Genomic DNA, 14,317 nt, shown 5'->3' on the forward strand with positions numbered 1-14,317 from the left:
TTCTGGATTTCAACTTAATTTCAATATATCTTATTAACAAAAACCCTAAGGACCGGTTTACTAAATATCAAAGCAATCAGACCAGTAAATTTTGAGAAACACATTTTTTGACCAAAAATGAGAAAAAATGCCTCCCAAAATACAAAATTGCAGATTTCATCCTAATTTGAAATACATCTAATTAACATAAACCCTAGGAACCTGTACACTAGATATCAAAGCTACCAGATCAGAAGTTTTAGGAGAAAAATCTTTTGACCAAAAACGGCAAAAATTGCCCCCAAAATAAAAAGAAATTGCCAGTTTCAACATACCTTCAATACATTATATTGAGATTAATCTGAGATACCTGTATACCAAATACATGTATCAAAGCTATCAAATCAGCAGTTTTTGGATTAAAAAATTTTTTATCAAAAATTGGGAAAATTGCCCCAAAATTACAAATATGACAAGCTTGCATGGGTGCTCAGTTAGCGCGTACTGGATAGTACACGATTTGCCAGTTGGCTAATAAAAACGTGTTTACAATGATGCGCGCAATATTGGTGTCATAATTACAGTTAATTACAGTTTACTCTTCGTAGTAAAAAAGAATAAGAGATAGGAGTCAAGGTCCTGCAGTCGATGGACCTCGATGGAGCAATGTCAATCACTATCTGTAGTGTGCATGTACGTGAGTTGACAAATGGCAGGCAGAGCGAGGTCAAATATACGTCATTCTCTATGGGTTGACGGAGACTGAAAATTTTTGAGCCAATCATAAGCTTACGCCTGAAGCCAAAAAAATTACTGTAACTTTCACTTTTTCGGGTGAAAGATGTTCTTTCACATTGCTTTAATTCTGAAACATTTGTCATGATAAGACATTGTTCGGCAATCGTGATGTCAAATGGATAGAAAATCACGGTCATCACATGCACAGAATCCCACGTCCAAAAAACGATCATCGCATAGAGTGTCACGTTCAGCAAACGATTTCCAGACAATGTGTTTATTCAGGCAACGTCTAAATTGACCTTTCAACATCAAGAGTCTTTGGATAACAAGTCTGATTTATGTAGAATCATTATTGAACGTACGCGAACTGTACGTCAGTCAAGTTTAGCCACGCTGACAGGACTTCAAACAAATCAAGGTCACGGAATTTTCAGTGCTGCAGTGGGCTAAACCCTCTGAGCATAGGAAACCCAGAAGTCTGGTTGTTGTTGTTGTTGTTTGTATTGTTGTTTATGTTTATTAGTCGTGTTGTTGTTGTTGACCAATACAATTCAACGAACATAACTGTTGTGTTGTTGTTAATGTTTCAAGCGTAATTAACGTAGATGTCATAAAAAACGCTACAAGGACACTATCATTACTTGGCCCGATACAACTATCTGCTGACGCGTACACTCTCTTCATACACTTAAACAGTGTATAATTATAAAAAATGACAGGAAAATTCATGAAAATTGGTAAAATGTCCCCAAAAAATTTTGTTGGGAAAAATCACCGTCATGGATATACAAAAAATGGTACCGGTGAGCGGCGTCGCTTGACAAAACGTCGGCATTTTATGGCGATCAGCGCACAAATGATCTTTGAAATTTTACTGTGCAGAATAGTCCACAGACACATTCATTCAAAATTATCAAAATGCAGAACGATTTTTATCTAGAGAAGCGTGGTCTGTAGCGGCACATACCCCGTCGCGGCTATGGTTATCGATGCGTGCAGAGCTGTAAACTACGTCGATATGTCAGTCAATTTATATTTTTCTTGATTATTTCATAGTGGTCGCGCCAACTAGATTTGCAATATCTCTATCACTCAGTAAAAAACTACAATGCTATCAACACAACACATAACATTGGTGTCGTGTGATAAACACATAAATATTTCTAGTTTATTCCTTGCTTATGTCATTCATCGTTCTGTTTGCTCAAAGATCAAAGAATACCTACCATACTGTAATCTTGAATGCAGAGCTTCGGACTTCAAAACAATTATACCAGCAGCGTATTTTATTGACGTGAGCTTTATAGCAGAATGCTTTCTTTATTGAACGTGTTTATGAAGTGATGATAAACTTGATCGTAAACTTGCTCCAAGTCTGAAGGCGTATAAATATCGAAATTGCATAAATTTAAGGAATAAACTTCGCCTACCCGGTTGTTCGCATGTCGGGTTGGTGATAGGCTGTTACGTAGTCGTGGGGTGAACGATGTGGCTAAAACGTCGCAACCTATCGTAGTAGTTAGCCAATTTTAACTGGTAATTTCAGTGCCTTCTTTATTGAGTACAAGGACATTCATGCTGCTATCAAATATAGATAAAAAATAGACACGACAAATTGTCCCCAGACGCGATGTCGATATTTGCTGTCATGTATTAGCTCTACCGATGTAAGCTTATGACCAGAGTTTTACTTCCCGATCTCGCACAAATTGAACAAAATTTGGGTGTCGTAATTAACTTGAACTTTACATTTGATAAATTGTCAACTATTTTTTTGACATCGATTACACCTAAGACATGTTAGGGGGTGTTCATGAATTGCACCTTTTTGTTAGGTATTTAGTTTGCAATATTTTACAGACGGAAGTGAACATACGCAACAGTGACGACGTACTAGTTTATTTGACCAAGACGTACACACCCTCTCTCTCTCTTCTCAAAAAAATACTGCAAACTGTAGCCGTTCATGCCATTTACCGCTGTGCCTGCGGTATTACCGCGATCGTTAGGAGTGGAAGAGGTGTGAATGTTTCACTTCCAGTCCGTGGTAAAATGACTTTCTCATGAATATTCAGTCTCTGAGCAGCGGTAATCCTGGCGGTAAGCGAGGCTGAGGTATAAAAATGATAATTGTCATGGCCATGAAGCGAAATCTGTTCGGAAAGATTATCTACCGGAAACAGGACAACAGTAACAGGGAATGTCAACTCATACCAAATCATCAGGCGGGATTGACGACTCACGAAGTTCATTGGGTACCGCCATAGTGAATGGATAACATCGACCTGGCGGGACGCGATCTCACAGCTGATGGCAAAATTAATTATACCACATCCTATCGTTGGAGGCGCCATCACGCTCAGTTTGACGCTCGCTTTGACGCTCAGTTTAACATTTTCCACAAACTGCTTGATCGCTCGGTTTGACGCTCAGTTTGACGCTCAGTTTGTCATTTTCCACAAAGTGCTCGATCGAGCACTTTGACGCTCACTTTGTCAATTTTTGGGGTCTTACATACCTCGTGCACCTGTACACCAAATACTAAGACAGTAGGTGCTATGGTTTAGGAGTTTTTGATGTGGACGGACTAACAGACATACATACGTATACATACATACACACAGACGCCATTTTGCCACCTTATACGAATACCTCCCATTTGCATATAAACATATGCATATATCGGAGCGTAATAAAAACAGACCGATGGACGCAATTATGCTCAGGACAAGCACAGGATAGACTGTGGGACAGGCAACAAAGTACCCTGAGCAACCAGCATCATAATAAATACGGCATAATAAAGTATAAGCAGTCATCGCCATGGATGTGAGCAACAGTTAATCTTCAGCATTCTTGCAAGCAAGACCATGCTTTCCGCTCCGTGGACCTACCCAAAAATCTTACGGGTAGCGTCAAGCTGTTGTTGCCGGAGTAAAGAGACGCGTGGTTTATGACGATGATAATCTTAAGACTCGACGGGAAGTTGTTCCGAGGATTATTTTGTTGCGTGCAGTGTTATTGTACAGCACCAGTGTTCTCCCTGAATAAGGTAACAGGGACGTGGCGCCGTCTTGTAAATTCTGAGCGGCGAGCGCCCCCTTGCCAGAAATGAAAAAGATTTATTTTTTTGAAAAATTAAACAATAAAATGTACGGGAAAAAAATTTGACAGTGATTTACAAGCAAGATGCAAGCGTGAGAGTCGATCCTGCAGGCTGCAAACATAATATTCTCATTGATCTTGCAAATCTCGCTAGTTTGTGGTGTCATGCAAAATCATAAGCCCATGTGCAACTCATCGGTGGCAGCCATATTTGTATGGCTCAGGCCGTAATATTAACCAAGGTCCCCCATAGGGACCGTGCATTAGGTAACCAATTTAGCTGAGTAAACATGCCGAGGAGCTTGAGGGTTATACTAACCATGCAAGGACAGCAGAGTACACTGGAGTTTTTACAGGAGGTCAGAATTTCACTAGTTTATTCCTACCCAAAGCAAAACAACCTTTTGTGAACACACCACCGCTAAGTTGAGGGAAAGAGAGGAGGGTTTATTGCAAAAAGAAGAACGGAAACACCGACAAAGTATAGAATAAAAGCACAAAATGAAACGGCAATATATAAAGCAGTAAAGGGCATAGAACTATCTAGTGCCCTGGCAGATCTCAAACTAAGTACTATCAAAACTTACAATACAAAACAGTCAAAATAGAATTAGCAAACTAACCTACAATAAAATATGAGCAAAATACCAGTATATGGGAGAGGGCCCCTTCAGCCAAGCAACCGAGCAAAGGTCATTGGTGACCTTGGGGTCAAGGTCTGAATGACCTTGATGATGAATCCATCCTGAGAGGCCGAAATGTGGGAAAGGAGTGGAATTCCCGACAAATGGGGGTCAGGATGGAATCCAAAGCCCGGACACTTGAGAGACAGGGAAGAGGAGACAGGGGATGGTGGTGGGATTGGCCGAGCTGGTATGGCATGAACCCACGCAAGTGAGTTAAGGCAGGGGTCCAGCAGGGGTCCAGACGGAATTTCGAGCTGAATTTCATTTCTCAAAAACTATACTGGTCATATTTTGATGAAATTTGGTACACATACGTAGTTTTGATAGCTCTTTCAGTTTATGTCACTTAAATTTGCATAAAATGAGTCGCTTGATTTTTATATTGACATTTTCGCACCAAAATCGCGTATATTATTTATCGGCATATTCCAACTTGTAAACCACATTTAAACTATGCTTTTTCGGCATATGATAATAGAATTGGTTCAGTACAATCGATCAACATCCTTTACAAAGAGAAATTCCTGAGTTAATCGCCTCAAATTTGCGCCGAATACGTACGATTTGTAGGAAAAGTCAATTCTTGGTTGAGTTTCGGCGATTTTTTTAAAGAAACACTACCAAATCATACATGTTTAAGGTATTGTTGTAAAGATATTTTAAGCCTTAGTTTGGGGATAGCAAAAGTTCAGCCTTAGTTTGGGGATAGCAAAAGTTCAGGAAAAAATTGCGATCTACAAGTTGGAATTTTCGAAAGAAATCTGGTCGCTTTGTGCGCGATCGGGCCATCTCGCAAGCAATGCAAAAGGTCATGACCCCGTCGCCTGTTACTGAAACAATTTGTAATTTTAAGTTCAAAAGTGGCTGCACACATCTTCCCTCTTGTCTTGTTTGTGCTTTTTATATGTGTTTTCTGTCTGTATCGGGTAAGGTTGTTAGTGAGAAAATTAACAAATTGGTTGTTATAGCCATGGTGAGACATGCAAGTATGTCTCGGACCACCGTGACCTTTTGACCCCACGTTTCCTACCAGTCCGTTCCTTAGTGGCTTATATAAACATGGCGGTACCAAATGCATCTCCAGGACATAAGCACATCTCTTCCTTAATTTTATATTGTACATGTTGTTGATCTCTGCATTCTTCTTGCAGGAAAGCAAGAATACTCATGTTTGGATCGTTTTGTGTCCGACTCTGTTCATTAACCCTTGTCACCTCGTTCTTCATGCCGTGGACTTTGGCCTCAGGATGGCTGATGTATGGATTTCGTTTGTACGCGATGATCGACCTATTCTATGTGTTCGAAGTTCAACACAGTGCTTATGGGCTATCTTTTGTTGTGAACACTAGTGTGTCCTTTTTTGGCTCGATGATGTTCCAGTTAGGAACTTTGTTTGTGATATGATTTTAGAAATTTTCTGTTGTTATCTCATGTGTGGGCAGTGTTGTTTTATTAATATTCATGAGCCCTAATGCATATTCATGATAACGTTTGACGCCCATGCCTTAAGCTACTTGCGCAGCGGCTGAATGAATGAATGAATGAATGGGAGCGATGAGACAAAGGCTTGATGATGTCGTGTCGTGTGCAAACGTGGCTGATTGGCTGGGAAGGAGGATTGATAACAGTCGTGGGTAGAAGAGCTGATTGGCTAAGGGAACGACGATGAGGATGTAAGGAAGGCAGATAGCTAGGTGTATAATCACAAAACACATCTGTGATAAAACACAGATTCCACATTTTTAGGCTCGGCCAGACATGTATCAGGCTTAGAACATGTGAGTGTTATGGTGATAATTTTGACATCGATGAATAAATGTATGTCTGTTGCTATGTTTTCATTTTCAAAAAATGTAATCTTCATTGAAATCAGTGAACTGGAATAAAAGTTATGGAACACTGTCTCAGATTTCTTTTCCTTTGAGTTTTTTATACGAAAAAAATACTCCCCAAGTGCCACCACATTACACCATTTTAATCTCTGTTTTTCAAAAGCTCCAACATTAGTTAGGTCTGTGATTAAAAATACTGCGATACAGATGGGGCTTAATGGCCAAAAAGGAGTTCTACGGTGGTGAAAACATAAAACCAATGTAAGCCGCCATACTAATTACAAAAGGTCATTAAAATGAATCAATTAGTACTTAATTGACAGGATGCTGCCAAACATTTTTGCATCCTATCCTAACACTGACAGATTATCACCGGTACCATATTTCATAAAGTTTGATCGTTACTTTGGACATTCACCCTGAAAACAAAAATCCATTATTTAAATGCAAACTAGCAATTAATTTATATATGTATAAATGATACCACTAAGTGTCAACACTATGAGATCAAAATCTGTACCAAGTTTCATAAAATTTAACGCAGTATTTGTGGATATATCACTCTAATTAGGAAAGTTCATTACATATACAATTACAAATTAATTAACTTGACACTGATGCATGTCTTTTTCACTGTTAAAGCAATGTGAGCTAAACATCGAGTTTCATGAGATTTGAAGCAGTATTTCTTGACATATGAGACTAATTACGAAAATTTAATAATTGACATGATACTGCTACATGCCGTTAAACAAATTGATATGCATATGTATGACATAGGTCAATATCCTTGTGCCAAATTTGAATGATACTGGTGGAAATATGTCTGAGTTATAGCTCTGTACATGAAAAAATCATAACAAAATGGCCACCAGGCAGCAATTATATTGTATTGGACTGTGAAACCAATAGACATGCATATTTATGACATGATAGGTCAATGTCCTTGTACCAACTTTGAAAAAAATCAGTTGATACATATCCAAGTTATGGCTCAGGACATGACAAAATCATAACAAAATGGCCACAAGGCAGCCATATTGCATCGGATTGTGAAACCAATTGAAATGCATATTTATGACTAGGTCAACATCCTCGTACCAACTTTGAATAAAATCTGATGATACATGTCTGAGTTATGGCTAAAGACATGAAAAATTGTAACAAAATGGCCGCCATGTGGCCATATTGGATCATATTGTGAAACAATTGACGTGCATATGTATGATATAGGTCAATTTCCTTGTACCAACTTTGAATAAAGTTGGTTGAGATCTGCCTGAGTTGTGGCTCCGTACGTGAAAAAATCATAACAAAGTGGATCATATCATGAAACAAATTGACGTGCACATGTATGATATAGGTCAATGTCTTATTTGTACCAACTTTGAATAAAATCGGTTGAGATGTGCCTGAGTTATGGCTCCGTACATGACAAAATCGTAAGGAAATGGCCGCATGGCGACCATATTAAATTGTATCACAAAACAAATCAATGTGAATATGCATGACATAGGTCAATGTCCTTGTACCAACTTTGAATAAAATCAGTTGAAACGTGCCTGATTTATGGCTCCGTACATGAAAAAAATTGTAAGAAAATGGCCGCCATGTGGCCATATTGGATCATAACATGACACAAATTGATGTGCATATATATGATATAAGTCAATGTACTTGTACCAACTTTGAATAAAATCGGTTGAGATGTGCCTGATTTATGGCTCCGTATGTGAAAACATAGGGCCAAAGTCCCTGAAGCTATAGACATAGAGTATAACACTACCATGGCTCCTGGAATTACAAATATAATGCAAACAACAATCACAACAGCAACAGCAATAACGATAAAGGAAAGCACCTCGTGAGGGAGTTTTTGACGAACATATTGAATTTTATCAACAATTGAATACATCATTGACATCCGTCCTTTAGATATGTGAGGACCTTGAATCAGGTATCTTTATGTCACAATACTTAACTTCACTGTCACTACTTTTGAACTCTTGACATTTAAGTAGTTTAGAAAGGTTTGATTTTTTAAGTCTAGTGGAGACAAAAACAAGAGTGGACTCAAATATTAATATTTCAAAATATAGTTATTTTCATTCGGCTAGAACCAAACAACATAGAAAGGCACGCTCACCCTCTGGAGGAGTTGCATTTTATTTTAGAGATATTTTTAGTGCTGGTATTACGCAGATGGAAAGTAGTTCTGAAGATTTTATTTGGGTTCGTTTAGATAGTAACTTTTTTAACTTAGATGATGATATCTTTATTTGTACCCTATATTTTAGTCCACAAGGGTCAAGTATTTTTAGCTGGAAAGAGTCAAACCAGTTTCAGCTGTTGGAAAAAGATATTGCAAAATTTTCAAAAAAGGGGGCAATTATTCTCACTGGAGATTTCAATGCACGTACTAAGAATATACAGGAGGTTGCAATTTATGAACAAGACGACTGTCATTTATCAAATGCAGACATTGCATTCAAAAAACGAAATTCACAGGATATTTCAATGAAAAATTATTATGGTGACCAACTTTTAGATCTGTGCATGGCCACCGATATGGTAATTCTTAATGGGAGTTAACGCAAAGGAACGACACGGAGACAAGTGTTTGGCCGAAATCCGGAGTTATGCATGTACTGCCATGGCGGGGGCAACGAGGCGTCATAGCGGCCTGGATGGCGGTACCGGGTTATTGGTACCGTGCATCGGGCAACGTGCTACCAGTCGCCCGTAGCAGACCCATGACAGTACCCCCCTGGAACTTTATTATGTAAAGTTAGCGATATAGAGACATACAGTATCTTTTATTGTGAGCTGCTAGCCTGCAGTGAGGCTTTTTTTTTTTTTTTTTTTTTTTTTTTTTTTTTTTTTTTTTTTTTTAGTGGAGGGTGGGTGGGAATTTTGTGGTGTGAACTTGAGCGTGGCAGAAGTTGAAATGGACGATCTGTGGCTTTGATCATACTGATATGCGCATGGATAATGACGTGGCAAAGGTGACGCAAGTTGTGTAGATAACGGTAAATTTGAAGGCGGTTGGTAGATAAGGTTACGTCTCCAGTGCATCCAGCAAGCAGTAGAAGTAGTGGTGCATGATGACCCATACTTAGCAAGGTCTAAACCCTTCTCCCCGTGTCCCTCCAGACGTTAACAATGATTACAGCAAAGCCATAATCACCCAATGTATTGGAGACAGTATTGGAAAATTCACCTGTCACCAAAGGCATGGCAGCAGTACTGTGGACTATAGTATCGTCAGTACTAACTTATTTAGCAAAATTCTATTTTTTAAGGTTCACCCACTTAACATTTCTATATCAGATCATTGCCAAACTGAATTTCAGTTACAAACTAACGCCTACTTAAATAATGTAGATACTAATATAAAAATTAATCAAGATAGACATAGCAATGATTTTACTTTTGTATGGGACAGCGACTCTAGGTATTACTTTTATGAAGCATTACATAATCCACACATTGCATCACTCATTAATAATTTTAACAAAACTAATTTTGATGCCACAATACAGTCAGTTAATACAGCTTGTGCAATGTTATCAAACATATTCCTACAAACAGCAGGAGCTAGTCTCCATAAACGCATTATAAGGAAAAAAAAGGAACAAAAGGGCAAAAAGTTAAGCACCTCTAGGAAACCAAAATGGTATACCAATGATCTTGGTAATTTAAAAAATGATGTTTACAAATTATCAACTAAGTTGAGCAGAGACCCATATAATACTGAATTACGAAGCTCGTGCTACAATTTAAAGAAACAATATAAACGTCTAGTTAAAACAAAGAGAAGAGAATTTAAAAGTCAGATTTTAAACAAATTAGACAGTTGGGGAAATCAAACCCAAATAAGTACTGGGAGCTGATTAATGAGTTGAAATCAGATTCACAAAATAATAGCAGTGAACACACACCAATTGAAAAAGAAAGGTGGTACAGTCATTTTAAGGCACTTAACACAAAGGTAGATTTGCCATCAATAGATGAGAATGTCATGATAGATCAACAGAGGCTGGGAATTCAAATCTCAGCTTTGGACAAACCCATCTCTGAATTAGAAATTCAAAAAGCCATCAGTACTTTAAAGAACAGGAAAGCCCCAGGTATGGATAAAATAACAAATGAAATGATAAAAGCAAGTAGACATGTATTAATTAAACAAATCAAAACTCTTTTCAACATAATAACTTACAAAGTATCTGAGTAAGGGGAAATATATTTTTGGCTGTTTCATAGACTTTCAGAAAGCCTTTGATTCAATTTGGCATGTGGGGCTTCTACACAAACTAATAAAGTATGGTATCACAGGGAAATTTTATAACATCATTGAGTCAATTTATTTAAATTCGAAGGGTTGCATTAGGGTGAAAGAGGGACTCACTGAACAGTTTCCCATGGAGAGAGGAATAAGGCAAGGAAGATCATTGCATTGAGAATGCCACTCAAATCCCAGATGACAACAATAATAATGAAACTGTAACAGCTGATGAAGTGAATGGTACTGATGACAATGAGGGATTCTAACATTCCAGTACACACTATCATATCTCTAAATTATTTAACAAAAGACAGTTTTGTAGATTGTTCTACAAGTTTTTCGCTCGATAAGGAATGTAGATCATCTGTTATTCTATAGATAGAAAAGCAGAATAATAGGCAGAAAAGGAATCTGTTAGCTTTTCTGTCAGCTGTATTTATCCCAGTAGAGTAAAAGCCAACATGGTCTTGTTTTGTATTCTGCAGCACCAAAGTCTGCTTCTGTCAGTGAGTTTTATTGGCATATTTATGGAGATATGTTCTTTCAAGAAAAGGGCTACACTTGCTGTTTCATACAGTTCTATATTATTACATTCTGTTTATTTCATTTTATTTAGTTTCAATAACATGATTTCATTTACTTTGCAAGAAGTAAATATATTTGAATAAATAAGTGAAAAATAAATCATTTCCATAAAATATTATTAGTTTCTGGTATTTCATAAAATGTGAGAGTGCTGGTGAATTGAAGGGAAAGTCACTATTTTTGACATCACTTTCATTTCATCGTATATGTACCGGTACCTAGTCTAGTATCATATTTGTATTTCTTAACGTTACCCAAGTTTAGTTTTGCACTATTGCTTCCAACCTGGTACTGGATAACCAACCATAGACAATATGCAACTGGCTTACCCTGGAAGTCAATCAGAGAATATGACCCTCTGTTGATTGGATTTAGGATAAGAGTGCAGGCAGGGGTTACCAATAACTAATTATGTTTATCAGAGTTACACCTCAGTGATCAAATCATTACTGGTTACAATGAGTAGAAACACATTAACTTTTGTTGACTTCCATGGTAAGTCCTCTTGCATTCTCCTCAGCATGCTTGCTCTGGCATTAGGTTTGGAACTATAATACAAAATGCTAGAATCTGTGTTTGACAACATAAAAAAGACTGAGGACATACTTGATTAATGTGTTACACACTGTCAACAAATATGATTTTATTCTCAAGTTTTACAAGTTTTGACATTTTGATCAGTGCCAAAAACTATCTGTGCCAATAACCCAGGGTCTTCAACTACTAATATAGCATACATGCAATTACTAGAAAACAAAAACTGTATTGATTCATCAATTATTCCAAAATAATAAATGAATGTGACAAGTCAAGCACTGTATCTTCTTACATGTAAAATGCATGTGCTGAAAGCTAGCAAAACTGGGCCATACTGGCTGTTCTGATGGTGAAATTATCCTCTGACCTTAATTTTTTCCAACTTTTTCCAATTCTAATCAACAAATTAAATTTCCCATTGAGATTGTGGTAATGTCAAACACAGTGTCAAAACTCCCCCCCCCTCCCTTTTTGCTGCCTCATCTAAGTGAGACATCCCAACTGGTTTGTGTCTTGCTCATCTTCTGTTTTTTTCTCTCAAACAAGTGGTTCTGAAAAACAAAAGAGAAGCTGTCATGAGTTATAAAATATTTTAATTTTGATGATATATGTCAAGTTCAGCTGTAGATTGTTGTAAAGTTACTGAGCACAAATTTGATTAGTTTCTGCTAACAAGACAGTTACATCACAACAGCTAGCTATGGTTACCTGTACTTTAATTTAAAATTTGGATCTTTAGAAAAATACAGGAGCAGAGAGAGTAAAAAAGAAAATGTCAAAGACTATGACAGGCTAATCCAGATCTGAACCTCCATACAGTACATCATAAAAAGATATTCATTTAATTTTGATTTAAAAGTCGACAAGTTTGACTGTTTCGAATAGATGGGCAATGGAATTCCAAATATTCACAGCATTAATAAAGCTGATGATCTCTCTGACCTGTAGCTATTCTTAACATTGGTGGTTGAAGGTTACCATCATTAGCACAATGATACATGTATTTTCTCTAATATAGTGTTCACTGCCTTTTAATGGCTCTCTAATTTTCTGCTAAATAGTAAAGCTCACACAAACATGCACATGATGCACGACAAATAGCAAGCACATTGATATTTTGGAGACTTTTTTCAATAATCCTTATCCTGAATGAAAAGTGACATATTTTAAATCATATTAATGTATATGTAGGACACAATCTGACTCAGCATGATGCATTCAAGTGTCTATACACAGTTCATTACATCTCAGATGCTCAAACTGTAATAATTACTTCAGCACTAAAACTCGAAGTAGGTGAATGACTGTAGCTGTAAACTTCCAACACATTTGAGCTGTACAGTGTACACGAGGCTACATGCATCGCTTGTCGGCTGTGCAGTGTGTAAGAAAGTTCTTGCAGTGCTTCAGAGCATTGGTAGCTCTATGTTCAGAGGCAATGCTAGCTCTGCATGGCAGGGCTGTGTGTTACCGGCGTTATACGGCCTCCCACCATTTGCCGTATATCCCGGGTAACAGACAGCCCTGCCATGCAGAGCTAAGGCAATGCATGTGTTATCCTAACCCACTAAGTGATTTTGTGTTAAAGTAATCTTTGTAGTTTGAGCTTCTGCTATGTAATGAACTATGCGCATAGACACTTGTAACACTGCTGCATACTCTGATGTTTTTATTTTTCCCAAATAATGCTTCTCAACGGTAAAATCGACCAAAATATGTACTCACCAGAGCTTTCAGTGCAGGCTGTCATGGCGGCTGCCATCTTGAAAATACCCACAATGCAACATGTTTTTTACTCATGTAGGGTGTTTTCATGCTCAGCCCAGTGTTCTTTTCTCTCATGTAGGGCGTTTTCACGCTCAGCCTAATGTTTTTTTTGCTCATGTAGGGTGTTCACATGCTCGGCTTAGCTCTCTATGGGAGCCCTGATAATCTTAGCTAGCGGTCACTTTCCTGATGCATGGAATACAGGCATTATTATACCGATATATAAAAAAGGAGACAAAAATGACCCGAGAAATTACAGAGGGATAACATTGCTAAGTACAATTAGTAAATTTTTTACTTCAGTTCTAAAACAAAGACTAATTACTCATATTAAAAATGAAAACCTTATTATTAGAGAACAAATTGGCTTTATGCCAGAGTTTAGTACATGTGATCATATATTTGTTTTAAAACAATTACTTACAAAGTATCTGAGTAAGGGGAAATATATTTTTGGCTGTTTCATAGACTTTCAGAAAGCCTTTGATTCAATTTGGCATGTGGGGCTTCTACACAAACTAATAAAGTATGGTATCACAGGGAAATTTTATAACATCATTGAGTCAATTTATTTAAATTCGAAGGGTTGCATTAGGGTGAAAGAGGGACTCACTGAACAGTTTCCCATGGAGAGAGGAATAAGGCAAGGTGACGGCTTAAGCCCACTGCTTTTTAACCTATACATTAATGACATGAAAGATCCGCTTAATTGTGTCACCAATGACCCACCAACTTTATTACGGAGTACTTTATCATGTCTACTTTATGCCGATGACTTACTTCTACTATCTGAGACACCT

At 37.6% G+C, this 14,317-nt stretch overlaps 1 protein-coding gene and 1 long non-coding RNA gene across 4 annotated transcripts in view; both read right to left on the reverse strand.

The window, feature by feature from the left end:
- The window catches only part of LOC139139386 (mutS protein homolog 5-like), a 258,320-nt gene that overhangs the window by 146,635 nt on the left and 97,368 nt on the right, over positions 1 to 14,317 (reverse strand). The gene's annotated exons all lie outside the window — the stretch shown is intronic.
- LOC139139384 (uncharacterized) lies at positions 11,824 to 13,774 on the reverse strand. The gene is made up of 2 exons (XR_011553789.1): positions 13,476 to 13,774; positions 11,824 to 12,301 (listed from the first exon to the last, which is right to left on the reverse strand). It is a non-coding gene; the product is annotated as an uncharacterized lncRNA (long non-coding RNA).

Source organism: Ptychodera flava, chromosome 8, assembly GCF_041260155.1.
Source record: "Ptychodera flava strain L36383 chromosome 8, AS_Pfla_20210202, whole genome shotgun sequence".
NCBI classification, from domain to species: domain Eukaryota; kingdom Metazoa; phylum Hemichordata; class Enteropneusta; family Ptychoderidae; genus Ptychodera; species Ptychodera flava.